General features: G+C 44.5%; 1 long non-coding RNA gene and 1 pseudogene across 1 annotated transcript in view; both read left to right on the forward strand.

The window, feature by feature from the left end:
* Positions 1 to 2,267, forward strand: part of LOC139025597 (uncharacterized) — a 32,855-nt gene extending 30,588 nt beyond the window's left edge. Inside the window, exon 2 of the long non-coding RNA XR_011477195.1 lies at positions 2,206 to 2,267. This is a non-coding gene — a long non-coding RNA (uncharacterized lncRNA). The remainder of the gene's footprint in view (positions 1 to 2,205) is intronic.
* Positions 2,268 to 4,673: 2,406 nt separating this feature from the next.
* Positions 4,674 to 14,555, forward strand: part of LOC112074986 (major facilitator superfamily domain-containing protein 12-like) — a 28,671-nt pseudogene continuing 18,789 nt past the window's right edge.

Raw genomic sequence — 14,555 nt, forward strand, 5'->3', positions numbered from 1 at the left:
GGGGGAGGGTCGGTTAGATTGGGTGAGGAGGACAGATCGTCTCTTTCACAGGTTTAGAAATTGGGGGTGAGGGGTCGGTTTAGAATTGGGGGTGAGGGGGTCAGAGGTTTAGAATCGGTGAGGGGCAGTTTAGAATTGGGGGTGAGTCTTTGTATTAGTTTGTTCAATGTTATAATCTCATCCTATTGTTGTTCCTTTGTTCTGTTTCAGGTGCTGCTGTTTCTTTAAGAGAGAAGAGGAAAGGCCTCCAGAGGCATAGAGAAGAGGAAAGGCCTCCAGAGAAAACCTCCAGAGACACTAGTGAAGAAGAGGAAAGGCCTCCAGAGACACAGTGAAGAAGAGGAAAGGCCTCCAGAGACACTAGTGAAGAAGAGGAAAGGCCTCCAGAGACACTAGTGAAGAAGAGGAAAGCCTCCAGAGACACTAGTGAAGAAGAGGAAAGGCCTCCAGAGAACACTAGTGAAGAAGAGGAAAGGCCTCCAGAGACACTAGTGAAGAAGAGGAGTTGTTGGAACCAGACTGACAGAGGGAAGGAAGCAGTACTAGACTAAGCTGAGCCCAGTACCTCACCACCTCCTCTCTGTCTGTCTCACTCTGCGTGTGTTCAGTTAGAGCGCCCCCTGTCGACCCTCCTGCAGTACTACAACAGACTGTAATGACTGCCGCGACAGACAGACAGGACCCAATGGGACAGAACCCTGACGTCTGTGTGGTTGGACCTGTTTTATATTCTAAACCTGAAGAAGAAGAAGATTGTAAGGAATAAATGTTATATTTCTATGAGATGGATGGATGGATGGATGGATGGATGGATGGATGAGGATGATGGATGGGATGGACAAGGCCTGAAGATGAGCTCATGATGGGTGGATGAATGGATAAATGAATGAAGAGAGCCTGGAACGACCTGAGAAATCATAAGAGACTATTAAAGGACAGAGAACAAACTGCTGTCTGTGTTCCATTTTAACGTGCTGAACATTGACAGAGGGGGACAGACTAAACTATTTACAAAGTAGTTTTATGATTTCAACAGAAGGAATAACACAGTGTGTCATACAGACAGGAACTCTGAATAACACAGTGGTGTCATACAGACAGGAACTCCAGAATAACACAGTGTGTCATACAGACAGGAACTCCAGAATAACACAAGTGTGTCATACAGACAGGAACTCCAGAATAACACAGTGTGTCATACAGACAGGAACTCCAGAATAACACAGTGTGTCATACAAGACAGGAACTCCAGAATAACACAGTGTGTCATACAGACAGGAACTCTAGAATAAACACAGTGTGTCATACAGACAGGAACTCCAGAATAGCACAGTGTGTCATACAGACAGGAACCAGAATAACACAGGTGTCATACAGACAACTCCAGAATAACAGTGTGTCATACAGACAGGAACTCTAGAATAACACAGTGTGTCATACAGACAGGAACTCCAGAATAACACAGTGTGTCATACAGACAGAACTCTAGAATAACACAGTGTGTCATACAGACAGGAACTCCAGAATAACACAGTGTGTCATCAGACAGGAACTCCAGAATAACACAGTGTGTCATACAGACAGGAACTCCAGAATAGCACAGTGTGTCATACAGACAGGAACTCCAGAATAACACAGTGTGTCATACAGACAACTCCAGAATAACACAGTGTGTCATACGACAGAACTCTAGAATAACAGTGTGTCATACAGACAGGAACTCTAGAATAACAGTGTGTCATACAGACAGGAACTCCAGAATAACAGTGTGTCATACAGACAGGAACTCTAGAATAACAGTGTGTCATACAGACAGGAACTCCAGAATAACACAGTGTGTCATACAGACAGGAACTCCAGAATAACACAGTGTGTCATACAGACAGGAACTCTAGAATAACACAGTGTGTCATACAGACAGGAACTCTAGAATAACACAGTGTGTCATACAACAGGAACTCCATAATAACACAGTGTGTCATACAGACAGGAACTCCAGAATAACACAGTGTGTCATACAGACAGAACTCTAGAATAAACACAGTGTGTCATACAGACAGGAACTCTAGAATAACACAGTGTGTCATACAGACAGGAACTCCAGATAACACAGTGTGTCATACAGACAGGAACTCTAGAATAACACATTGTGTCATACAGACAGGAAAGAAATATAGAAATACTGAGGTGCCCGACAGTGGCTAGGAAGACCTATGGGCCCTGGTCAAAAGTAGTGCACTACATAGGGAATAGGAAGACCTATGGGCCCTGGTCAAAAGTAGTGCACTAAATAGGGAATAGGGTGCCATTTGGGACAGAAACCTATGTGTTTATGGGTTTTATGTTGCTTGTCCAAATCAGTTACCTGCCAGTTTTAGTTTGTGCCATTTTAAAAGGATTGGACACCTAAAATGACAGAAAATAACATACCCAAATCTAACTGCCTGTAGCTCAGGACCTGAAGCAAGGATATGCATATGCTTGATACCATTTGAAAGGAAACACTTTGAAGTTTGTGGAAATGTTAAATTAATGTAGGAGAATATAAGACATAAGATCTGGTAAAAGATAATACAAACCAAAAAACATCTTATTTAAAAAAATGTCATCTTGGAAATGCAAGAGAAAGGCCATCATACGTATTGCTGGCCAGCAGCATACCACCCTGCATACCACTGCTGGCTTGCTTCTGAAGCTAAGCAGGTGGTCCTGGTCAGTCCCTGGATGGGAGACCAGGTGCTGCTGGAAGTGGTGTTGGAGGCCAGTAGGAGGCACTCTTTCCTCTGGTCTAAACAAAGATCCCAATGCCCCAGGGCAGTGATTGGGGACACTGCTCTGTGTAGGGTGCTGTCTTTCGGATGGATGTTAACGGGTGTCCTGACTCTCTGAGGGCATTAAAGATCCCATGGCACTTATCGTAAGAGTAGGGGTGTTAACCCCGGTGTCCTGCTAAATTCCCAATCTGGCCCTCAACCATCACGGTCACCTAATAATCCCCAGTCTACAATTGGCTCATTCATCCCCTCCTCTCCCCTGTAACATTCCCCAGGTCGTTGCTGCAAATGAGAACTGTTTCTCAGTCAACTTACCTGGTAAAATAACGGTAAAATAACGGTAAAATAAATAAATTGCAGTTTAGGTGCAATTTAGATTCTGGCCACTAGATGGCAGCAGTATGCTACGTTTCAGATTGATTCAGTGACGCATGGCAATACTGGACAATATTATGTGCCGAATTGGTCAATTGATACATTTTCAAGTACATAACTATAGAGAACATACACAAATGCTATGGAAATACAACATTTAAGTTTACACACAACCAGGAATATCATACATGATGGACATTAGCTTATACACTAACTTTCACATCTAGTGGCCGGGCGGGTGGGTGTGGAGCCAGAGACAACAGGGGTTCAAACTGTAAAACCCAGTCCTACATTTTATTATAAAATTGATTTTATCTAACAAAAACTACACTACATTTTATCTCTGGGACCCTCAGGATGACAAATCAGAGCCAGATTACTGAATGTAAGTACATTATTTACCTTCAGAGGTGAATGTATCAAACCAGTTGCCGTGATACGTTGTTGTTGTTGTTCTCCTCAAACAATAGCATGGTCTTTTTTTCACTGTAATAGCTACTGTAAATTGGACAGTGCAGTTAGATTAACAAGAAGTGWAGCTTTCTACCCATATAAGACATGTCTATGTCCTGTAAATTTCGTTGTTACTTACAACTGTCATGCTAGTCACATTAGTGCACGTAAGCTCAACTGTCCCGGTGGAGGGACACTGATCCTGTAGAGGTTTTAAAGTAATACTCCTGAGTGGCGCAGCGGTCTAAGACACAGCATCTCAGTGCAAGAGGCGTCACTGCAKTCCCTGGTTCGAATCCAGGCCGCATCACATCCGACCGTGATTGGGAGTCCCATAGGGCGGCGCACAATTGGCCCAGCGTCGTCTGGGTTTGGCCGGGGTAGGCCGTCATTGTAAATAAGGATTTGTTCTTAACTGACTTGCCTAGTTAAGTAAAGGTTAAATAGAATTAAATAAAAAAACATATGTCCCATTTCAAAATACAAAACATGTTTAGGCTTTCATATCTTGTCAATTTTCAATATGTATAAGCATTCTCAAAACCTGTTAAAATCTCTGGTATTATCTAGACAGACAGACTTGCATTGTAAAAACAACTATCTGGTCGCTTTCCACACAGACCTCCGATATTGACATTCTCTTAGTAAAAGTGATGAATAGGTAAGCCAAGGTTATACAGGACAGTCATCTTGTGACAAAATAATCATTATCTTTATTTCAGACTAAAAACATGAGGAACGCTGACAAAGCTCTTCAGAGTAAAGCATGTGATGTACTCTGACCCTGTGTGATAAATACTTGATCACTGGACTGAATCTAGACTTGAGTGATGAAATCACTTTCAGTATTCAATCACACAGATACTTGTATTTATATTATAGTAGCACAGAAAGCCTATACGTGTAGTTCTAAACTTAAAATCAATCACAAAATAATATAATTTAACGTTTGAACAATATATCTTATCTGATTTTAAATTGAGAAGGAACMATGTATTACAGATGCAAATGAACTAATGTATCAGGAATGAAGTCATCCCTCTTCCGGGAAAAACATCTGTCAGCATCACGTGGGAGCAGAGCAGACCTGCGTTCCTATTGGTCCAGAACGGGAACGGGGCCTCTTTCCCTTCATTTCACCGGAACGCTTTCGGCCATTGTTGTTGTCATGTAACAGAATCATAGTGTATGTTTATTCCAAAGAATACCGAGCCGGCGGGATCGAGGAGGCGAATATCGTTGGAATTCAATCGGTATTATCTCTAAATCGATTACCGAGATATGTCTGTGAAACGGATAATATATGTTATGAATGGGGACGTGGCGAGGCGTTACTTTACTTTAACAAGTTAACCGCGTAACCTGGTTAGGGGGTTGGCTGAGGTAAGGACAGTGGTCGAGGTGTTTTGTTAGGTGCCTGAATATATATAGAGAGATTTTTTTTCTCTTCATAACAGTCAGCTGATCGTAAGGAAACTGGCACAATGCGGTGTGATCAGATGGACACGGACATGTTGGGGAATAACGATCTGTACTCACACAAGTAGGACCTACTATTTGTTTTCAATGTGGAATTCTATTTTTGCTTGTTGAGTATTCAGATAACCTATTTGGTCGTATTTAGGCGAACATATTAGGTCATCAAAAGATCTCCAAACAACAATYTGACTATAATTTGAATATATATATTTTTCAGAGAATTACCTAATATTCTCGAAGCAATCATGWCAGACTACACACAGAGGTCTCTGCCTTTTTGTCGGCGGCTGAGTTACGCCGTGGGACACTTTCTGAACGATCTGTGTGCGTCTATGTGGTTCACCTATCTGCTGGTGTACTACCACTCCGTGCTGGGCTTTCAGAACACCTATGCAGGTGTGTTACTGCTGGTGGGGCAGATAGCGGACGGGGTCTGCACACCYCTTATCGGCTACGAGTCGGACCGGACGCCGGGGTGTGGGACATACGGCAAGAGGAAGACATGGCATTTAGTGGGTGAGTGTATACCTGTTTCATATAGGTGCATTGGTTGATTGCTACACTGTAATTATGATAAAATTATGAATTAGTCAAATTATGTAATTTTTGGATCTTACAATTGCCAATGTATGTATTCCGTACCATTCTAGGCCCACAATAAAAGAACAAGAAAGGCTATTATAGCTGCCAAGGACATGTCTTGAACTGAACACTTGTAGTCTTGTGACCAAACTTTAAGCTGAGTCATTCATAAGGAAGTTAGTTCACAGCACAGGCCACATCCTACGTTCAGGTGCTGCCAGACAGTTCCCTGGTAGTTTGTGCCAATTCAGGTTACCAGGCAGCTATGTGCTATCAGGTTACCAGGCAGCTATGTGCTATCAGGTTACCAGGCAGCTATGTGCTATCAGAGTAACCAGACAAGCTATGTGCTATCAGGTTACCAGGAAGCTACGTGCTATTCAGGTTACCAGACAGCTATGTGCTATCAGGTTACCAGGCAGCTAGTGCTATCAGGTTACCAGACAGCTACGTGCTATCAGCGTTACCAGGCAGCTACGTGCTATCAGGTTACCAGGCAGTTTACGTGCTATCAGGTTACCAGGCAGCTACGTGCTATCAGGTTACCAGGCAGCTATGTGCTATCAGTTACCAGGCAGCATGCTACAGGTTACACGCTATGTGCTATCAGGTTACCAGCAGCTATGTGCTATCAGGTTACCAGACAGCTATGTGCTATCAGGTTACCAGACAGCTACGTGCTATCAGGTTACCAGGCAGCTACGTGCTATCAGGTTACCAGGCAGCTATGTGCTATCAGGTTACCAGGCAGCTATGTGCTATCAGGTTACCAGACAGCTACGTGCATCAGGTTACCAGACAGCTATGTGCTATCAGTTACCAGGCAGCTATGTGCTATCAGGTTACCAGACTGCTATGTGCTATCAGTTACCAGGCAGCTATGTGCTATCAGGTTACCAGGACAGCTATGTGCTATCAGGTTACCAGCAGCTATGTGCTATCAGGTTACCAGACAGCTATGTGCTATCAGGTTACCAGACAGCTATGTGCTATCAGGTTACCAGGCAGCTATGTGCTATCAGGTTACAGACAGCTATGTGCTATCAGGTTACCAGACAGCTATGTGCTATCAGGTTACCAGACAGCTATGTGCTATCAGGTTACCAGACAGCTATGTGCTATCAGGTTACCAGGACAGCTATGTGCTATCAGGTTACCAGGCAGCTACGTGCTATCAGGGTTACCAGGCAGCTACGTGCTATCAGGTTACCAGACAGCTATGTGCTATCAGGTTACCAGGCAGTATGTGCATCAGGTTACCAGACTGCTATGTGCTATCAGGTTACCAGGCAGCTATGTGCTATCAGGTACCAGACAGCTATGTGCTATCAGGTTACCAGGCAGCTAGTGCTATCAGGTTACCAGACAGCTATGTGCTATCAGTTACAGGCAGCTATGTGCTATCAGGTTACCAGGCAGCTATGTGCTATCAGGTTACCAGGCAGCTATGTGCTATCAAGTTACCAGACGCTATGTGCTATCAGGTTACCAGACAGCTATGTGCTATCAGGTTACCAGCGCTATGTGCTATCAGGTTACCAGACAGCTATGTGCTATCAGGTTACCAGGCAGCTATGTGCTATCAGGTTACCAACAGCTAGTGGCTATCAGGTTACCAGGCAGCTATGTGCTATCAGTTACAGACAGCTATGTCTATCAGGTTACCAGGCAGCTATGTGCTATCAGGTTACAGGCAGCTATGTGCTATCAGGTTACCAGGCAGCTATGTGCTATCAGGTTACCAGGCAGCTATGTGCTATCAGGTTACCAGGCAGCTATGTGCTATCAGTGGTTGAAGAAGCTCAGAGCTAGACAGGTCACCCTACTGGTCAGTGGGCTGTGATGATCAGGCCTGCTCCTGCATGAGACCCACTGGGCTGGATTAAAAGCCTGCACATCAAAGCTTGCACAACGCCCTCTCTCTCCCTCCAGGGAGGATCAGTGTGCTTGTCTCCTTCATGTCTTTCATTTTCCTCATCCCTTCCTGTGTCTGGGCTGTGACCTATTCCCCTTCCTGTGTCTGGGCTGTGACTCATTCCCCTTCCTGTGTCTGGGCTGTGACCTCATTCCCCTTCCTGTGTCTGGCTGTGAGCTCATTCCCCTTTCTGTGTCTGGGCTGTGACCTCATTCCCCTTTCCTGTGTCTGGGCTGTGACCTCATTCCCCTTTCCTGTGTCTGGGCTGTGACCTCATTCCCTTCCTGTGTCTGGGCTGTGACTCATTCCCTTTCTGTGTCTGGGCTGTGACTCATTCCCCTTTCCTGTGTCTGGGCTGTGACTCATTCCCTTTCCTGTGTCTGGGCTGTGACCTCATTCCCTTTCCTGTGTCTGGGCTGTGACCTCATTCCCTTTCTGTGTCTGGGCTTGACCCATTCTTCTCTGTGACCTCATTCCCCTTTCCTTGTGTCTGGGCTGTGACCTCATTCCCTTTCTGTGTCTGGGCTGTGACCTCATTCCCTTTCCTGTGTCTGGGCTGGACCTCATTCCCTTTCCTGTGTCTTGGGCTGTGACTCATTCCCCTTTCCTGTGTCTGGGCTGTGACTCATTCCCCTTCCTGGGGCTGTGACCTCATTCCCTTCCTTGTCGGCTGTACCTCATTCCCTCCTGTGCTGACCTCATTCCCCTTCCTGTGCCTGGCTGTGTCATGTCTTCATAGAGCTAAACTCGCTCCCTCTTATTTATTGGGTCGGAGTAAGATGAGCTTTATGAATGACGAGGCTGCTGTCGGTAAAGTGAGATCCACACAGTTACATCCCCTCCCCCTCTCCAGGTACGGTCAGTGTGCTGATGTCCTTTGCGTTCATCTTTAATCAGTGTGTGGGGTTGTGACCAGTACACCTCTCAGTGGGTCAGCCTGACCTACTTCATCCCATTCATCATCATCTTCCAGTTCGGCTGGGCTGCAACGCAGATCTCACACCTGTCACTCATCCCCGAGCTGGTGTCCTGCGAACACGCCAAGGTGGAGCTACTGCTTACAGTAAATAACCAGGATGGAGCTAGGACCCCAAGGTGGAGCTCACTGCTTACAGGTAAATAACCAGGATGGAGCTAGGGACCACCAAGGTGGAGCTCACTGCTACAGGTAAATAACCAGGATGGAGCTAGGGACCCCAAGGTGGAGCTCAGCTTACAGGTAAATAACCAGGATGGAGCTAGGGACCCCAAGGTGGAGCTCACTGCTTACAGGTAATAAATAACCAGGATGGAGCTAGGGACCACCAAGGTGGAGCTTCACTGCTTTACAGGTAAATAACCAGGATTGAGCTAGGGACCACCAAGGTGGAGCTCACTGCTTACAGGTAAATAACAACCCAGGATGGAGCATAGGGACCTACTTCAGTCATCTCTCTCCGCTCTCTCTCCATGCCGCTTTCCACACAGACCTAGCCCCGCCCCCTGTCACTCAAGGAGACGTTGTTGTTGCTCGACCACGAGACACCTTCAGTCTGCGGGTCAATCAAATCAAATTTTATTTGTCACAATGTGCCGAATACAACAGGTGTAGACCTCACAGTGAAATTGCTTAATTACAAGCCCTTAACCTACAATGCAGTTTAAGAAAATATTTATAATAATATGCCCATAGAAATAGAGGGGGTGTGGCATGGCATGTTCAACAGTGCTGGAAGGGGTGCCTGAGTGTTCCCAGTGCTGGAAGGGGTGCCTGAGTGTTCCCCAGTGCTGAAGGGGTGCCTGAGTGTTCCCCAGTGCTGGAAGGGAGGACCTGAGTTCCCAGTGCAGGAAGGGGGCCTTGAGTGCCCCAGTGCAGGAAGGGGGACTGAGTGTTCCCAGTGCAGGAAGGGGACCTGAGTGTTCCCAGTGCTGAAGGGAGGACCTGAGTGTTCCCAGTGCTGGAAGGGGGACCTGAGTGTTCAAGAGTCTGGAAGAGACCTGAGTGTTCCCAGTGCTGAAAGGGGACCTGAGTGTTCCCCAGTTGCTGAAAGGGGGACCTGAGTTGCCCCAGTGCTGGAAGGGAGACTGAGTGTTCCCCCAGTGCTGGAAGGGGTGCCTGAGGTTCCCCGTGCTGGAAGGGAGACCTGAGTGTTCCCCAGTGCTGGAAGGGAACTCTGAGTGTTCCCAGTGCAGGGAAGGGGACCTGAGTGTTCCCAGTGCTGGAAGGGAGGACCTGAGTGTTCCCACTGCTGAAGGGGACCTGAGTGTTCCCCAGTGCTGGAAGAGAGACCTGAGTGTTCCCCAGTGCTGGAAGGGAGACCTGATGTTCCCCAGTGCTGAAAGGGGACCTGAGTGTTCCCCAGTGCTGGAAGGGGAGACACTGAGTGTTTCCCCAGTGCTGGAAGGGGTGCCTGAGTGTTCCCCAGTGCTGAAGAGGACCTGAGTGTTCCCAGTGCTGGAAGAGTTTCACCTCTTGTTCTCCTCTCCCAGGTATGCGTTTACAGTGATGGCCAATATAACAGTGTACGCTGTGGCCTATCTGCTGTTCCACTTCCAGACCGGATCAGATGAGGACCCCTCTTCTCAACGAGACCTTGGGCCCATAGATATCCCTATATTCAGGGTGAGTAGAGCCATACATTACCTCATAGATATCCCTATATTTCAAGACCATACATTACCTCATAGATATCCCTATATTCAGAGCCATACATTACCTCATAGATATCCCTATATCCAGGGTGAGCAGAGCCATACATTACCTCATAGATATCCCTATATTCAGAGCCATACATTACCTCATAGATATCCCTATATTAGAAGCCATACATTACCTCATTGATATCCCTATATTTCAGGGTGAGTAGAGCCATACATTACCTCATAGATACCCTATATTCAGAGCCATACATTACACCATAGATATCCCTATATTCAGGGTGAGCAGAGCCATACGTACCTCAATTTTATTTTTATATAAGCACTTCGTACATCAGCTAATATCTCGAAGTGCTGTACAGACACCCAGCCAAACCCCAAACAGCTTAGTAATTGCAGGGGGTAAAGCACGGTGGCTAGGAAAAACTACCCTAGAAAAGGCCAAAACCTAGGAAGAAACCTAGAGAGGAACCAGGCTATGAGGGGTGGGCCAGTCCTTTTCGCTGTGCCGGGTGGAGATATATAACAGAACTATGCCAAATGTTCAAAATGTTCATAAGTGACAAGCATGGTAAAAATAATCATGAATAATTTTCAGTTGGCTTTTCATAAGCCGATCATCAGAGTGAAAAACAACAGGTCTTGGGACAGGTGGCGGTTCCATTAACCGCAGGCAGAACAGCTGAAACTGGAATAGCAGCAAGGCCAGGCGGACTGGGGACAGCAAGGATCACCACGGGCGGCAGTCCCGACGCATGGTCCAGGGCCCAGGTCCTCCGAGAGAAAGAAAGAGAGAAGGAGAAAATTAGGAGAAGCCAAGATTTTCAAAATGTTCATAAATGACAAGCATGGTCAAATAATAATCAGGAATAAATCTCAGTTGGCTTTCATAGCCGATCATTAAGAGTTTGAAAACAGCAGGTCATAGGTAGGGTTCCATAACGCAGGCAGAACAATTACCTCATAGATATCCCTATATTCAGAGCCATACATTACCTCATATATATCCCTATATTCAGGTGAGCAGAGCCATACTTACTCATAGATATCCCTATATTCAGGGTGAGCAGAGCCATACATATACCTCATAGATATCCCTATATTCAGAGCCATACATTACCTCATAGATATCCCTATATTCAAAGCCATACATTACCCATAGATATCCCTATATTCAGGGTGAGCAGAGCCATACGTTACCTCATAGATATCCCTATATTCAGAGCCATACATTACCTCATATATATCCCTATATTCAGGGTGAGCAGAGCCATACATTACCTCATAGATATCCCTATATTCAGAGCCATACATTACCTCATATATATCCCTATATTCAGGGTGAGCAGAACCATACGTACCTCATAGATTCCCTATATTCAGAGCCATACATTACCTCATATATATATCCTAATTCAGGTGAGCAGAGCCATACATTACCTCATAGATATCCCTATATTCAGAGCCATACATTACCTCATATATATCCCTATATTCAAGAGCCATACATTACACCATAGATTATCCCTATATTCAGGGTAGCAGAGCCATACGTTACCTCATAGATATCCCTATATTCAGAGCCATACATTACTCATATATATCCCTATATTCAGGGTGAGCAGAGCCATACATTACCTCATATATATCCCTATATTCAGAGCCATACATTACCCTAGATATCCTATATTCAGACATCATTACCTCATAGTATCCTATATCAGGGTGAGCCAGAGCCATACATTACCTCATAGATATCCCTATCATTCAGGGAGAGCAGAGCCATACATTACTCCATAGATATCCCTATATTCAGTGAGCAGAGCCATACGTTTACCTCATAGATATCCCTATATTCAGAGCCATACATTACCTCATATAAATCCCTATATTCAGGGTGAGCAGAGCCATACATTACCTCATAGATATCCTATATTCAGAGCCATACATTACCCATAGATATCCCTATATTCAGAGCCATACATTACCTCATAGATATCCCTATTTCAGGGTGAGCAGAGCCATACATTACCTCATAGATATCCCTATATTCAGGGTGAGCAGAGCCATACGTTACCTCATAGATATCCTATATTCAGAGCCATACATTACTCATATATATCCTATATTCAGGGTGAGCAGAGCCATACATTACCTCCATATATATCCCTATATTCAGGGTGAGCAGAGCCATACATTACTTCCATAGTATTTCCCTATATTCAGGGTGAGCAGAGCCATACATTACCTCATAGATATCCCTATATTCAGACCATTACATTACCTCATAGATATCCCTATATCAGGGTGAGCAGAGCATACATAATCCATAGATATCCCTATATTCAGAGCCATACATTACCTCATAGATATCCCTATATTCAGGGTGAGCAGAGCCATACATACCTCGATAGATATCCCTATATTTCAGGGTGAGCAGAGCCATACATTACCTCATTAGATATCCCTATATTCAGGGTGAGCAGAGCCATACATTACCTCATAGATATCCCTATATTTCAGGGTGAGCAGAGCCATACATTACCCCATATTATACCCTATATTCAGAGCCATACATTACCTCATAGATATCCCTATATTCAGGGTGAGCAGAGCCATACGTACCTCATAGATATCCCTATATTCAGGGTGAGCAGAGCCATACATACCTCATAGATATCCCTATATTCAGGGTGAGCAGAGCCATACATTACCCCATATATATCCCTATATTCAGAGCCATACATTACCTCATATATATCCCTATATTCAGGGTGAGCAGAGCCATACATTACTCCATTAGATATCCCTATATTCAGAGCATACATTACCTCATAGATATCCCTATATTCAGGGTGAGCGAAGCCATACATTACCTCATAGATATCCTATATTCAGAGCCATACATTACCCCATAGATATTCCCTATATTCAGAGCCATACATTACCTCATAATATATCCTATATTTCAGAGCCATACATTGCCTCATAGATATCCCTATATTCAGGGTGAGCAGACCATACATTACCTCATAGATATCCCTATATTTCAGAGCCATACCATTACCTCATAGATATCCCTATATTCAGGGTGAAGCAGAGCCATACGTTACCTCATAGATATCCCTATATTCAAGCCATACATTACCTCATAGATATCCCTATATCAGGGTGAGCAGAGCCATACATTACCTCAATAATTTCCCTATATTCAGAGCCATACATTACCTCATAGAATATCCCTATATTCAGTGTTAGCAGAGCCATACGTTACCTCATAGATATCCCTATATTCAGAGCCATACATTACACCATGAGATATCCCCTATATTCCAGGGTGAGCAGAGCCATACATACCCCATAGATATCCCTATATTCAGAGCATACATTACCTCATAGATATCCTAGTATTCAGAGCCATACATTACCTTCATAGATATTCCCTATATTCAGGAGCCATACAATTACCTCATAGATATCCCTATATTCAGAGCCATACATTACACCCTAGATATCCTATATTCAGGGTGAGCAGAGCCAACGTACCTCATAGATATCCCTATATTCAGAGCCATACATTACACCATAGATTATCCCTATATTCAGGGTTGAGCAGAGCCATACGTTACCTCATAGATATCCCTATATTCAGAGCCATACATTACCTCATAGATATCCCTATATTCAGAGCCATACATTACACCATAGATATCCCTATATTAGGCCATACATTACCCACTAGATATCCTATATTCAGGGTTGAGCAGAGCCATACGTTACCTCATAGATATCCCTATATTCAGAGCCATACATTACCTCATATATATCCCTATATTCAGGGTGAGCAGAGCCATACATTACTCCATAGATATCCCTATATTCAGGGGAGCAGAGCCATACGTTACCCATAGATATCCCTATATTCAGAGCCATACATTACCTCATAATATATCCCTATATTCAGGGTGAGCAGAGCCATACGTTACCTCATAGATATCCCTATATTCAGAGCCATTACATATACCTCATATTATATCCCTATATTCAGGGTGGCAGAGCCATACGTACCTCATAGATATCCCTATATTCAGAGCCATACATTACCTCATATATACCCTATATTCAGGGTGAGCAGAGCCATACTTACCTCATAGATATCCCTATATTCAGAGCCCATAACATTACCTCATATATCCCTATATTCAGGGTGAGCAGAAGCCATACATTACCTCATAGATATCCCTATATTCAGAGCCATACATACCCATATGTATCCTAATTCAGGTGTGCAGAGCCATACATTACCCATAGATATCCCTATATTCAGGGTGAGCAGAGCC

The sequence above is a fragment of the Salvelinus sp. IW2-2015 genome, unplaced genomic scaffold (assembly GCF_002910315.2).
Source record: "Salvelinus sp. IW2-2015 unplaced genomic scaffold, ASM291031v2 Un_scaffold2917, whole genome shotgun sequence".
Taxonomy (NCBI): Eukaryota; Metazoa; Chordata; class Actinopteri; order Salmoniformes; family Salmonidae; genus Salvelinus; species Salvelinus sp. IW2-2015.